The sequence below is a fragment of the Harpia harpyja genome, chromosome 14 (assembly GCF_026419915.1).
Source record: "Harpia harpyja isolate bHarHar1 chromosome 14, bHarHar1 primary haplotype, whole genome shotgun sequence".
In the NCBI taxonomy this organism is placed as follows: Eukaryota; Metazoa; Chordata; class Aves; order Accipitriformes; family Accipitridae; genus Harpia; species Harpia harpyja.
In genome coordinates, this window is record NC_068953.1 from 35,496,112 (window position 1) to 35,508,323 (window position 12,212).

The 12,212-nt window shown below is 41.4% G+C and overlaps 1 protein-coding gene across 1 annotated transcript in view; it reads right to left on the reverse strand.

The window, feature by feature from the left end:
* Positions 1-10,258, reverse strand: part of HERC1 (HECT and RLD domain containing E3 ubiquitin protein ligase family member 1) — a 116,825-nt gene extending 106,567 nt beyond the window's left edge. The window contains exon 1 of the mRNA XM_052807552.1: positions 10,113-10,258. The gene's annotated coding sequence lies outside the window, so the exon portion shown is untranslated. The remainder of the gene's footprint in view (positions 1-10,112) is intronic.
* Positions 10,259-12,212: the final 1,954 nt, after the last annotated feature.

Here is a 12,212-nt window from a genome sequence, read left to right on the forward strand (position 1 = left end):
AACTCCCTTCTAGGGTTTAGATTTAAAAAAATAAAATATTACTGAGAAGGTGCTGTGTATAGATCTAAGAGGAAGATGGCTGTGATAAATTAAAGGAAGGTAGAGATGGGACAGAAGCTATATAAAGTGATCACGGCATACGCTGTAGCTTCTTTTTCAGGGAGGAACGGGAAGATAAGGAATAGCTCTAGGCAACCCCAAAGAGATAACTCTAACTTCCTGCAAGAAGAGATTTAAAGCATGAGAGTCAAGGCAAGAAAAAGTAGAGGTTTTTTTGTTTTGTTTAAAAGAAGGTTGTACAAAAGATCATTAACAAGTGGAAGACAGGAAAATTATCTTACTATTTTAAAAAGTAGAGAGTGTAACAGCACAGTTTCCCCACAAAGCGTGTTTTGTTTTTTCAGTCCTTAGCACACACATTCAGCTTATCAACACACAGAAAACACTGGAGTGTGTGGAAGGGAGGAGGTGATCTTAGGGTTTTTTAGTTATTGTTTGTTTGTTCGGTTTTTTTAAAAGAATCATGATGTCCAACACAGTGGTTCTACCTCATTATCAAATGCGGTTAATCATTGGTATTCCATCAAGAATTTCAATTATAAAAGCCCACAGATAAGAAGGAAGAAGGCATAACTGCTGCCCAGACTGCTAAACAGAAAAATTGAACAATCAACTCAGAAATGTAGCTAAATCTTCAAGTACAGTGGTTTCCCATTGCTTATATATACCTGAATCTTCCTGCTTAATTCTTATTTAACAACTTTGTGCTTTCCTCCCTGTGTACAAGGTCCAAACAGGTAAACACTGTAATACAGGGATAACTGATCTTACATTAAGTGTCATCAAATGGACACAGTAAAAGAGGAAAATATATTTTCACCTAGTCTTTAGGCATCACTTGTCACAGTCCATGGAGATTTTCAACCTTACAAAAATCATTCTTCAACTAACACAATTACAAGTTTCAAAGTTTTCTATTACTCATGAAAGTCTACTCCTCTGCTACTTTTCTCTTAAACAGTAATAATACTTCCCGGTAAACATGCCTGATTGCATTTTTGCAGTCTGGCACTCAAACAGAAAAAAGAGCATTTTTTTTTTTTTTATTTTTTTCAAAATAAAAACCAGATTTTTAAGATATTTTGCCAACATTTCTTTATGACAATCAAAAATACTGAAAACACTCTGTCTTGTACAAGGTCCATCTCTGTAACACAAGTATCTCATCATGACTTTCACAATTGAGGAAGGTTCCACTATAAGATCATCATCACGAACTCCTACAATTATAAATGTATACAAAACCACAAAAGCCTCCTGAAGATTTGGAAAACGCTGTCATATTCTTCTGCTCAGAAAAAGCATGGCATGTCAGCCAGAGAAACAAGAGGAGAGAATTCTGTGTTGTAGGAAGCAATATTATGACTCAACAGTAAGTTAGGACAATGTTTCTGGAGAGAAAAACCATAGATACTATCACTTGTAATTTTAAAAAGATTTGAGCAACGCTTAGAGTATTAGAAGAATGAAATTTAACATTCTATCCAAATTCTACTTTAGCTAATTTTGTTTCTCGCTACAGTGTCAACTGAATAAAATGTAGGATTATTCACTCCCTGTGTAAATAATGTATTAGGTATGAAGCAATTAAAAACAGCTTCAACAGTCTACCCCAAAAGCTAGAAGATATGTGGGAAGAGCTAGAAAATTACTTTAGTAATTATAAAGGGTTAAGTTGTAATATCCTGTAGGAAAACCAGGATTAACTTTCGGAAAAGTGAAAATAAATATTAGAAAGGTAATGAAAAAAAAATTTAAGTATGGTCCAGAAGCTTGTCAATTCTGGAAACATGAAGACAGCACCACCCGATGAACCACAATCTGAGAATCAATATGCATAAAATGAAACACAGTATCTTCAATCAGTATGAAGAAAATACGTTTTCTTAAATCCAGCACACACACTGAAGACAATAACAAGGTCAGAATTTAACGAAGCTACATACTACCACATTTTTCTTTAATTTAGTCTGACTACAGCAGAAATCAAGCACAGACAAAAACAATTATTCTGACAAGCTAAGTGCTCAGACTCTTAGAACGGCTACAGAAGCAGCTGAAAGCTTTATCTTCTGCAAAGGTCTTGCAAAACTGCACCTATAAAGCTGCAAACATTACATGTCCTAAAAATCAAAAGTTTTCTCAGAGGAAAAATAAACCTCACAAGCACTCACTCTCTCCCTCTCTGCAATTAGCAATTTCAGCAGCCTTTGTAAGATGCTGACTACATGTAACTTTATTTTATGGGAACCTAATTACAAAAGCTTGTAACACAAAAAGCTGGAAGTCTGTACAGTCAAATCAAAGGCAGGAAACACCAAAACTGAAGAACATGCATAGAACTGGTTGTGAAACTCAGACGTCTGAATTCTATTTACTGCCCCATTGTAATGTTGTACCACCTTTCCCCAATGGATAGGTAAAGATACTTTCTAAACCCACTGCAAAAAAAAAAAAACAAACTTCAACAAATAAGCAAAACAAATAAGCAGATTTGTGTACTTCCAAAGGACAGAGTTCTTCAGCGTGTGTTCACTGACAACGATCTTTCTCAAGTTCACAGCAGTTTCATTTACTATTTTCAACATGACTGGTCCTAGAGTAAACTGTGCTAGAGGTACTTTAAGCATGTCACCTAGGCAGTTTCTGGAAAGGATTAGAAAATGTAATATTTAAACGGATGGCAGCCAGGGCACACTACAGCTCTTAATATTGCTAAAAGTAGTTAAATCTTTGTTTGCAACAGTGAGAAATAATTTCTGTGGATGTGCCAGAAAAATCAAGCTTTTTGTGGCTTACACAAAACTCAGGAAAGATTTCACAATCAGAATAATCAGGTAATTCTACTAGCTCATTAAGAATATAATTCAATTCATTCACTGCAAGTGAGACTGACTATTCAAAAACTTTTTTCTGTGATGTTATTTTAGATAAGTTCTTAAGAAAGCAGAAGTTCTATATACATAGCTGATCATGGGTCTGGAACAGTTAATTTATTTGAAATATGACTGAAAACCTGATGCAATATTGTTGTGGTTTAACCTCGCAGGCAGCTAAACACCACACAGCCATTTGCTCACTTCCCCCCAGTGGGATCGGGGAGACAATTGGAAAAAAGGTAAAACTTGTGGGTTAAGACAGTTTAACAGGACAGAAAAAGAAGGGAAAAAAATAATAATGATAAAAGAACATATAAAACAAGTGACACACAATGCAATTGCTCACCACCCGCTGACTGATGCCCAGCCAGTCCCCAAGCAGCAGGCTACCACCCCCCCAGCCAACTTCCCCCAGTTTTATTTTTCAGCATGACTTCATACAGCATGGCATACCCCTTTGGTCAGTTGGGGTCAGCTGTCCCGGCTGCGTCCCCTCCCAGCTTCTTATGCACCCCCAGCCTACTCGCTGGCAGGGCAGCAAGAGAAGCTGAAAAGTCCTTGACTTCGTGTAAGCACTGCTCAGCAACAACTAAAAGATCAATGTGTTATTAACACTCTTCTCATCCTAAATCCAAAATGCAGCATTACACCAGCTACTAGGAAGAAAATTAACCCTATCCCAGCCGAAACCAGGACAAATATGTTTACATTTACTGTCTCACTGTGACAATAATACTACAATTCCATTATACAAGTGGAATCTCTTCAAAGTTGCAACATTTTAGTTTTGTAGTATAAGCACTTAGAACCATTATAAATTATTTTGTTAATTCAAATAAATGTAACATTCTTACCAGTATACCAAAGCCTTTATTCTGTATCTAAGTCTGCTAAATTATTATCTCGATGTTCTGTCCAATTCCTAATACAACTATGACACACAAAAATGTGGTTATTTTATTTCACCTCTGCAGGATCAACTGAAACCAAAGACTCTCTCTTTCCACAGAAGCATTGCATACCTTCAATCATCCATACCACATTCCTTTGCCTTTTTCTTAGCTCCCCTATTGCTATATGATCATCTATAATGATATAATGACCTACCTGTAGCACCAGTATATATATCTGTATGTTCATCTGTATGACTCCAGAACTGAATGTGGAATTCAAGATACAGATGTACCTTGAATTTGTGCAACAGAAGGACTGTTTTCTGGTTTTGCTAAGTTCCAGGCCTCACAGTTCCTAGCATTCCATAAAATGACATATTACCTGAACTTTTTACCATTCCAGTCTTTCATACTTCTTACAAAGCAGGCACAAAGTCCCAGTAAGAATCATGCTCCACATGCTACCAATTGTTAGAATTGCAATTTTTGCAACCCTTACTAAAATTTTGCGATCTGAAAGTACAACTAAAAGAAAAGCAAAGTCTTTGCTTTCCTTTTTTCATAAAAAAAGGGTTGTATATATGTGATTTTGCAGCAGATATGAGGGCTCCAAACAACATTTACAGCCTTTTTCTTGAAAGGTTAATTTAGAAACCAGGAATATATAAAATTAATTAAAATCCTGCCTTGTCATCGGCCAACAATGTAAAACCTACAAGCAATGCAAAACCCACAAGTTGTTCCATATTACTCATGGCCCAGGCAAACTATGACAGTTAAAACCAATGGTAACAGGACATAATGTTGCCTAAGAGAGTCATTTGTTCAATATTTTACTCATGGCAAAAACCACTGTAGATCACTGTGCAAGGTAATGTTCCTCAGATGTTCTTTTTGGCCAATACATTTAGTCTATATGCAGTGTCATGACAGATGTGAGGTGAATGGGAATCTATACAAAACAGTCATGGGAAAGAAAAAGAGAAAACGATTAAATGAGAAAATACTGACATTGCAAAGAAATTACTACAAATTAACAGAGAATTGAAACTAAAGAGACAAAAAGAGACATTAGAAGCAGAAAAAAAGGGAGAAGGGAGAGGTGCTGGATAATAGGAGATGGACAGTAAAACGATGCAGAAAAAATAAGCCATGGTCTCCTACAAATCTGGAACAGCAAGACGACAAGCAAAAGGAACTAAACCAGAAAGAGCAAGCAAGAACAGCAGCAGATTGTTCTTCACTCATAAGAAAAACGTTACAGTGAAATACACACTAACATTAATTGATTTGTGTGAACATCTGTCTCCATTGGTCACATCATCCACTACCTTTCCTCTTTGTATTAGCCTTCTGCTCAGCATACAGAAACCAAATTACTGATATCCTAGTTCAGATTAATTCTGCAGCCAACTATCAACTTTTCTTTCCAAACATTAAATTCCACCTAGCTTTATAATATTTGTCAGGTAAGCCATGCTGAGGTACTACTGATATTCTTCCAAATTTAGCCTTCCTCCATGATTTTAGGTTCCCTTAGGATTATTTATTCATTATCAGGTCTACTAATGAAACCAATATAACCCTACGCTTTCAGCCAGTCATAACTGGTCACTCTGAAAATCTTTTGGGAGACAGACAAAAGGATGACAAAGTTATTTTTAAGTTGTTAAGAAGTTAAATTTCTTTGCTCTTTTGCCCTTATGTTTATAAAGAAAATGATACAAAAACCTAATAATGGTTTGTGAATGTAAACCCTTATACCCTTTAGTGCTGTACAAAACCCACCCAAGCAGAACAGAAATAAAAGTTTATTATTATTATTCAGCAGAGAAACTTACAAAAATCAATTTAATCCATTACTTCTTCAGATGCGTAAAAGTATACTGAAACAAAAGCAGAGAATGTAGAGATGGTCCACATACATAACCATCAAAAGCAGTTAGTAAAAAGAGGAGCTGAGAAGCAGACATCCCGATGCATCAAAAATGTTCCAACAAATTGAGGAAAGAAAGGTGCCTGATCTGGCATTGGGAAAGGGCTGAAAACCCTGGCGAGGTTTTACCACCATCACTTTCCCCCAGAGGTACGATCACTTGTACTTCTACTAACTTGTACTACTACTAACCATGTCGTCGTAGTATTTCCAACCACCGTTAAGACACAGGAACAGACATTTTCTTGTAAAAACTAGAAAAATTATTAAGATCTATTACTAGTAATCATGACTTTAAATTGAGAAAGTCAGCAATGGATAGGAGACTGCAAAATACGCATATGTATAGGTATTCAAAATTCAACCAGATCAGGGATCTCATTTAACTTTCAAGTTAGCTCTGATGTAAGCAGAGAGGTGGACTGCAGCCTTCCTATATGTATATATGAAGGGGGCATATAAGAAACATGGAGAGAGACTTTTTATCAGGGCCTGTAGTAACAGGACAAGGGGCAATGGTTTTAAACTGAAAAAGGGTAGGTTTAGATTGGATATTAAGAAGAAATTTTTTATAATGAGGGCGGTGAGGCACCAAAGCAGCTGTGGATGCCCTACCCCTGGAAGTGTTCCGAGGCCAGGCTGGATGGGGCTTTGAGCAACCTGGTCTAGTGGAAGGTGTCCCTGCCCATGGCAGGGGGTTGGAACTAGATGATCTTTAAGGTCCCTTCAAACCCAAACCATTCTGTGACTCTATGACTGTATGACCTCCAGAGGTGACTTACAACCTAATTATCCGATAGTCCTCTTAGCAAGTTTTTGAATCCCTTCCCTCTCTGGAATACAGTGAATAAGATGTAAGTAATTCTACTTTAAAATACAATTGAGCCCATTTTTGCTTTAATGTGCAATTTCTCATTTCAAAGAGTAAAAAAAAAAAAAAGTACTACTCGAGCAAGACTGCAACTTAAATGCAGAATGAGCGAAGTATACGCTTTGTGTTAACATTTCCATTTCTTGACTCAGAGTACTCCCAGTATAGCTAACTGAAAAAGAAACTTTTGTTGTATAAAATTTGTGTATTTGTAAGGAGATGTTTGAGAATAAAACTTCTGTATTACGCAGTGCTGACAGCAAAAAAAATTTATTACTAGCAAGGTGGACTCAAACCATAGGCTCTTCTTTAAACAGTAAATTAATTCCAGCTTCCAGCAGAGAACATGATTGCTTGAGCCACCTGAACATACTCCCAACTAGCTTGATGACATCAGGTCAATCACAACAGGCAGTCAAGGCCAGAGAATATACCTGGCCAGTTCCCAGGCCACAATTACACTTGGTGTTGACTGGGAAATTCCATAGCCACTGGGTTCCAGGCTGATTTTTTTTTTTCCCCTCATCTTCAAAAATTAAAAGGATTACTGTGAAGTTACTATGATGCACAGTAAGCAGCTGCAGCACACTGCCAGTTACCTCAGCAGCCCTAGGAAAGTACAGCTTCATTTTCTGAGGGCTACTTTAGATGTTTTTAAAGAGAAAACACCTACTAGATTTGAATGTTCCACATGACTGTCAACCACTACAGGGAAACAGAAAAAAAGAAAACCTGTCAGCAATTTCTGAGTTTGAGTACTTTAGAGAACCGATCATGAGAAGAAACATAACCAACACAGTACACACCATTTGCTAAGATGACTTTGACACCAGGAAGTCAAATCAGCCATAGACGAATGCACCCTACATTTAACTAAAACATACTAATGCAAGATAAAAATCTTTCAAGTTACATAAACAGAGGAAGATTATCTGTACAGTACCTAAATGAAGACCGTTGTATTGAAAGCAAAATGACTTCCTAACAACATATGAGGAAAACTCAAATGCCCGCTCCACCATGTCTTCCTGAAATACCTATATTTTTTGTCTCCATTACTTATTTCTAAAATAGGGATAAAAGGGCTTCTCTACCCCATGATAATTACCAGAATAATTACATTAAAAATGGAAAAAAAGATCAGAATACTAGAAGTGAGTCTTAAAGAAAAGTATTTAAATGCATATACTCCTAATTTTACTACCAAAATACAAAGCCTAATTTCACATGTAGCTTTTCCCATCCATAAAATGGTCCCACTCCAGTTATCACTGATATTTTAAAACATGCGGAGCACCCCTGTACTGTTTTCTTAAAAAAAGGAAGATTATGGCTCTCTGAAATTGGTAAATTAAAGACAAAAAAACAACTGATATTTTATTCAGGCCACTTAAATCCTTTCCTAATCAACTAATATCCATTTAATTCAGTTCTGAAACAACAGAAGAAAAAGCTTTCACTAGAAAACTATCTTTCAGTTCAAAAATTAAATGAATAAAAAAATACTGTTATATTCTTACTATACTAAGCAGTCCTTCAGCAAAAATAAGTCAAAGACTTTATATTCCTATTATTCTTAATTAATAATTAGATATCAATACCTCCTTTACACAGCTTGCAGGAAAAAAAAAAAAAACTTCAACACCCCTACTCCCCCTTGAACTTACATACTTCTAGCCACAAAAACATGGTTATCCTTAACATTAAGACAATGAACAAAACATACACGATACATTTAAATAAGAACACAAAAGCAGAGAGGAAAGCCTCAAACACATACAAGTTTGTTTATACTCGGAGACAAGGAGCCATAAGATATTTCATTCTGAGACACAAATACTGCGTATAAAGCCGCCTAACAAATTCCTTATAAGTGTAAGGATACAGGAGACGGGCAATGCCCTTCTTCTGTCCTGTTGCACATCATCATGGCACAGCTTTTAATCTTTCATGCAAAATTAATAGATTCCTCTTAGAATATTAGGAAGCAGTAGCAGGCTGACCAGGTATAACGATCTACCTTTCCAGATTAAACATCTGTTATATTTTTCCCCATAATTATGTGAGACTCAATCCTGAGGTCCAAGTCCTCTGCAGTCCCACATCCCTATGCATTGGAGATGATGTAGCTTATATGGGGCCTCTAACAAGGAGCATTAAATTCAGTATGTGTAAATTTATAGCTTTGAGGTTTTGTTATGAAGTAACAGCATAGAACACTTTCCTGAACTACAGATCTCATCAAGCTTATGATACAATACGTACATGTATATATACACAAATATATAATATGTATGCATATATATAAAGCACATGGTCCCAGCTACAGCAAATTAAACAGTCCACAAAGCAACCATGAGCTTAGATATGAAGAACAGGTCTAAAACAACGGAAGATAAAGATGTTTCACCAACTGCACATAAACCTCTCCTATATACACTGTGAAAGGGAGAGAACATAACAATAGGGTTCTGTCCCTAAAAAACATGAAACGCAGCTTGTATACAGTAACTTCTAAAAGAAATTAACTGTATGCAGTTAAAAAAAAAACCAAACAACCAACACAACACCCCACCGCCCCCAAAAAAACCACAAAACACCTGCTAGGACATCACTTCAGAATACACAATAAAAAAATCGCTGAGAAAAAGTATTCGTATAATTTTTCAGTACTGGAAGTAAGAGCCAGCAAACAAGCCACGGGGAGACAATGCAATTCAGATGACAGGTCTGGAGATACATGGAACATCTCCAGTCACACACACAGTTGATAAAGGCCAACATGACAAATTTCAGACCGAATTTTGTGACACCAGCGAGACCCACCTAGGACGCACACAGCCAGAGACGCATTTAACGCTTAGGGGAAGAATGCACGGCCACGCTACAACCGCATTCATAACGCTCAAGGGGAAAAGCACAGGCTCCGAGGATCTCAGCCGAAGCACAACGCAGATTTCGTACGGCTTACACTGCTCCGAAGCAGCACAAAAAGCCCCCCTCCTCCCCTCCCTACAAAGGAAGAAGAGCTGCCGGACGCCCGTCGTTCTCTCACCCTCAGCAACAGGGCATCGACATCTGACCGGCCCCACCTGCCTCTCCCTTTCCTTCATCCCCACCTGCACCTTCCCCCCTTCCCAGACGCCCGCGGCCAGACCCGCGGCCTCGCCTCCCCGCACCCGCCCCCCCCACAAGCCCGTCGGCGGCACAGGGGGTGCAGCCGCCCCCGCATGACAAGGCGGGGGGGGCCGTGCCAGGGTGCAGCTGCCCCCCCCCCCCCCCACGGCCGCGCCCCGCGAGGCGGCGGTTTGTTTCGGTGGGGAGCGGCGCTGAGGAGAACCCCCCCCCTCCCCCGCCGGGCTCGCTCAGGCCTCCCACCCGTGTCCCCGCCGGGGGCCGGGCTCGTCAGCACCCCCCCCCGCAGCCGAGCGCTCACCGGGCAGCGGGGGAGGGGGGGGGAGGAGGCGGCAGACCTTAGTCCGGGTGTTTCGCGAGGCTGGGGCAAGCGGCAAGTCCCCGCCGGGAGCCGCGTCCTTTCCTGCGGCAGCAACGGCGACGGCGGCTTGTCAAAGAGAAAACATGACGCGGGCGGGGAAGGGGAGGGAGGTGGCGAGATCTCGCGGGGCTACCGCGCCGGTCTCGCGAGGCGCCAGCCGCTCCCCGCCTCCGCGCGCAGGGCCCGCGAGCGGCTGCCGGCCGCGCCGCGGGAAAGTTGGGCGCGCGGCCGCCCGCCCCGCGCCGCGCCTCGCTTCCTCTGCGCGCGCTGGCCTGCGCGCGGTTCGCCGCGGGGCGCGCAGCGGCGCGGCCGTGACCAGCGAAGGCTGCGGGGCGCGCGCTCGGGGCTCGGCCCCGCCGGCAGCCCGGCTCCGCGGGCGAAGGGGGGGGGGGGGGAGGCACGCCCAGAGCCCCCGGCCGAGCAGGCAGGCTTCCCCGCCGAGGGGCGGGCGCCGGGCCTCCTCTCCCTGGGTCGACTAGTTGCAAAGCAACCCCCGAACCGAGGGGACTGCCGGCAGGCAGAGGGAACGCACCACCTCACCCCAGCGAGGCCTGCGGCAGCCCAGCCGGAGGGACGGGGGCAGGGCAGCTGGCTGCCCAGAGCGCCCGCGGTGCGGGTGTGCGTACAGCACCAAGGCAGCCGGGCTGCACTTCAGGTGCCCGTTGCTGAGCCGACAGGAGCTTGGCGAGGCGAAGAGGCTCCCACCAGAGAAACCGGGAAACGAACCGTCGGCGTGCAGAAGAAAGAGGAGCCCAAGCCCATTACACAGCGCCGGGCTGGAGCAGGGGCAGCACGTCCAGCGGGGATGGCTTTTCCTCAGTCAAAATGGAAGTAGCATGCCGGCATCGGGAATGAAAACATGACCAGAGCAGTTGTTTGTTTTCTTAAAGTGCAAGGAATAGCAGACAACTGGTTTTGCACAAGAACAATCTAAAAAACAGGTTAGAGGAGTGAAACGCCTGATTTGGATGAGGAGCGAAACATCTAATTTAGATGAGGATACCGATCAAATAGATGTACTGGAAAGTCAGTGAAAGGAAGAGAAATGGATGCTGCATGCAGGGATAGAAATTGTGCAGAAAAGGCAAAACAGGTCACAGTAGTGGATGAGCAGGAGTATATTGAGAAAGAAAGCTTTGGCTTAAACAAAATGAACAGGATAACAACAAGAAGTAAAAGCATCACTGGGGATTGAAATTCTGGGTCTAAAATAGGAAAAGTGTACTGTCAAGACTGAATTACAGGCTAAGATGATGGCAGCAACAATGACGTGCCATGTAAGATCAGTGAGGCCACACTAGCAAGAAACAAAACTGAGAAATTTCACTTACGCCCACGTCAATTGGTTATGGTCCGTACAATGGTAGGGATGTCATGACTGAATTCATATACATTGTTCATGACTTTCATTAAATAAATGGGAAAACTGAAAAGAGAGGCAAGAGAAAAACTCTGCAAGGAGCCACTGCATATGTTTGGATATGTCAGCCTAAGGTAGGAATATAAAAGAAGCTTACAAAGATTGGTGACATGAAATAGGTGAACAGGGAACGATTGTTTACTGTCTCTTCCAATAGAAGAGCTAGAGGCTAACGAGTGGAACTAGTAGATGTCAAATTCAGAACAAGCAAAAGAGCGATTATTTCTTCACACATAAGTAAGCTGTAGAACACCTTGCTGCAGGACACTATGTAGCAAAAGTTTACCTGGACTCAAAAAGGGACCAGAATAAAACATGAAAGGAAAAAAAAAAAAAAAAAAATCCATCACAGATTACCAAAGAAACCTCCTCCAGTTGAAAAACACCCTGACCCGCAAAGTATTTGGGGACGCATTACTGTGTGCTTGCCCTTGCCTTTTCTTCCCTAGGCATCTGCTGATGGCTGTCCTCAGACATACGGTATCAAGGGGCCAGTGTTCCCATCCTCACGTCCTTGTCCTACAGCCCATCTTTACTGCATGTCTCCTCAGTATAAGCCCCCCTCTCAGCCCAAAGCACATACCCATAAGAGTTTATTCTGAGGTATAAAGTGGTTAGCGGATTTACTACAGGCTCAGCTCCCTGGAGGGGCTGTTG